Genomic DNA, 3,464 nt, shown 5'->3' on the forward strand with positions numbered 1-3,464 from the left:
ACTTGGGTGGCTCAGTTGGTTAAGCGTCCGACTTCGGCTCAGGTCAGATCTCATGGTTTGTGAGTTCGAGCCCGGCATCGAGTTCTGTGCTGACAGCTTGGAGCCTAGAGCCTGCTTCAAATTGTGTCTCCCTCTGTCTCTGTTCCTCCCCCACTTGTGCTCTATCTCACAAAAATACATAAAAATATTAAAAAAAACCCATGTTTTATAATTAGACTAAGTTATCCAATAGTAAAAGTATCTATTACCATTTTTCTCCATAGTTGCTAAGATATCTTCAATGGTAAGAATTTTGTAAGTTCTTTTATAATTGACGATTTGTAAGTGAAGTACTAATAATCGTAAAAAGCTAATATATGTAGCACTTTCTAAACATAAGGAACTCTTCCAAAAGGTATAAAGTTAATTCACTTAGATTTCAAAGAAACCTTTTCAAAAATACTTGTATTAATATAGCTCCAAGTAATATGTCTGAAACATTTAATATTCTTATACAAATATTATACAAATCCATTAGAAAACCAAGACCTCCCAAAAATTAACATATACTGTTAGTGGTCAAATTTAATTTTTAAATTTTGTTTTCGTGTTTGTTTATTTTGAGAACAAGGGAATGTGAGCTGGGAGGGGCAGAGAGAGAGGGAGAGAGAGAATCCAAGCAGGCTGATGCAAGGCTCAGTCTTGTAAACCATGAGATCATGACCAGAGCCAAAATCAAGAATTGGACACTCAACTGACTGAGCCACCAGATGCCAAATTTATTTATTTTTAAACATTTTTAAATGTTTGTTTATTTTTGAGAGAGTGCAAGCAGAGAGGGGCAGAGAGAGAGGGAGACACAGAATCTGAAGCAGGCTCCAGGATCTGAGCTGTCAGCACAGAGCCTGACATGGGGATCTAACTCACAGACTGCAAGATCATGACCTGAGCTGAAGTCAGCCGCTGAACCGACAGAGCCACCTAGGCACTCCTCAGATTTAAATTTAAAAAAAATATTGCCAGATTGAAAATACCAAAAATCAAAATTTGCTAGTACTCCCTTCCACTGAAAGTTGATGAAAAGGAGATTTTCCAGTTTCTGGGGTGAGTAGAAAGTGGTAAGTTCCTGGAAAGTGATTTTGTCAGTAGGTATCAATAGCGTTAAAGATAAAACTTCCAGGAATTTCTCCAAAGGAGGCGATCATATTTAAAACTATTTAAGTACATGGTTGTTTATTACAGCATTAAATGTAATTCCAAACTGATCTGAAAAAAAAAAATCTAAGCAGAAATTTTAAATAAAATATGGAGTGTTTCTTTTATAAAATACTATAGAAATCATGTTTACTAATACATTTGTAGCTTTTTTTAGAACAAATTATAGCCTCAAAAAATGAAGACATTTATATATAGTAAGATCTCAATTGCATATAAGCATATATCCACACACATAGATTTAGATTTTAAAAAAGTGACTCTATATTATAAACCACCAGTTAGCTAAAAGCCCACTGCAGATAAATTTGGATTTAACTCCCAATATCATGTCATACGCTAGTTCAGATTACCCCCTCCACATGCATAGCTTCTGAAATTTTTCAAATTCTATACAATTTTCTTTCCCCATCTTTCTGTGTACTCCTGTTCCAGATTTGCTGACACAGCATCTCCTGCATCAAGCTAAACATAAAGACCAATTCTTTCATATCCTTCATCCCCCAACAAAATGACTTGCCTGTAACACTTCATGAGTATTAATTTACTAAAATTTTGAAGGAAGCTAAGGTGTCATCACATACTGGGCAAGAATCTTTCTTCTATTTCCTGCATCCCTACCTCCTCCTAAACCTCCTTTCTGGAATAGCCAGTTTCGCCCCTTCTTCATATGTGTTGGTTCTGCTGGCTTGAGACCCCTGATGGTTTGTTTGACCTTATGTGAGTTTTAAAAATTTTTGAGAAAATACAATTGTAGCCTTGACAGCATTCCTGAAGAATACACATTTTTGTTATTATAAATAATAAAGATTGTTTAGTGGCAAATAATGCTTCTAGAAGTAGAAAAAAAGATTGTTTTTCTCTATTGAAAATTCTGATTCAGATAATACAAGTTATCTCCCCATTGGTCTGTATATGGGTTATCTAAGAATGGCATCTACAACCTGGGGCTGCATGAACTGTTCTTGCTCTCTGGTTGTGGAGGGGAATTCTTTCTTACCTGCTGTCCACCAACCCTACAGTTCAAACCACTGAGCTGTCCTTGCTACGCCATAGACCCGGTCAGTGTCTGATTCTCTCTCTCTCTCTCTATTTTTTTTTTTAACTAAGCTCCATTATTAAGTAACATTCATATACTTAGAAGGATACATTTAAATTGGCAGATTAGAAAAGAGCAATCTTCATCCTACAGTCATTTGTCATCTTCATAGTCCTGTTTGGGTTCCTTCCTTTGGACTCCTGGGAAAAGGTGGGTGACTTTCCATCCAAAGGACTTTTGCACCAAGATGTGAACATATGCTACATAACCGAAATGGATTATTTTAACTGAATTTATTATTGGATTAATATTTTACTCTTCGTGTCTTACCACCTGTATCTACTTGGGATATCAAGTAATGAGGCCATGATAATAGCCCATCTAAGATCTCCCTTTCCTTGTTTTCTGAAGTCAACTTAATATTCAACCTCATCACTTTCTCCAATATTTCACAATTTTAGAAGTATTTTTAAAACACACATGAACCAAATAATGAACTGTGTGCAGTAGTTACTTTTGTTGGAGTCTCGTAATTTGACTCAAATGGTGAAAGATAACAAGAGAGCTGGAGAACCACTGGCTAGAGACTCCAACCCTGCATACGACCTCACATTTAGAGCCCCGGCTTCTTCACTTCCTTTTTATGCTGGAATACAGAGGAGAACACAGAAGAAGGGGTCTGCATCTTTTATTATTTATGTCAAAAGGTAGCTGGGATGTACCTCTGGTTTTCAGAAAATCCACGTGGGAAAAGGAATATCTAAATGATGAAGAAAATATGTATGTAACAAGAAGTGGAGCAATTCTCACGCAAGTCATAATGAAATCTACCTCAGTAAGGGTATGCTTGAAAATGAGGCGGAAGCTTTGTGCAGTGGCAGTATCGTAGCCAATGAGGTTTATCCGAGGAGCGATTATTGCTAATTGAAAATGAGGCAGAGACCCTCCTTCTACTGTAACTTTCCCCTTCTCATTCTATTTTCAGTAACAAGGATGAAGAGAAGTATAAAAGGAAAAAAGGAAACAACATCCAGAAGGTGGTGTATCACATCAGTTTTTATACTTACAGCTTGTTCCTTTTCCATACATACCCAGAGTCTAAGAATAGTTGTTCCGTGCCCTTTTGAAACGTGTAACTCCCTTGTGCTCCCCATCTAGGACCTGGTTTCTCCCTCTAGGCACTCATGCCTCTTTCCACTAATAGGTAGGAGGGAAGAAGACACCCAATTTC

General features: G+C 37.0%; 1 pseudogene; it reads left to right on the top strand.

Moving 5' to 3' along the window:
* The first annotated feature begins 3,096 nt into the window (after window positions 1-3,096).
* Window positions 3,097-3,264, top strand: LOC124522926 (uncharacterized; annotated as a pseudogene).
* Window positions 3,265-3,464: the final 200 nt, after the last annotated feature.

Source organism: Lynx rufus, unplaced genomic scaffold (assembly GCF_022079265.1).
Source record: "Lynx rufus isolate CCGP_SWC_20201006 ecotype Redwood Valley unplaced genomic scaffold, mLynRuf1.p SCAF_1, whole genome shotgun sequence".
Taxonomy (NCBI): Eukaryota; Metazoa; Chordata; class Mammalia; order Carnivora; family Felidae; genus Lynx; species Lynx rufus.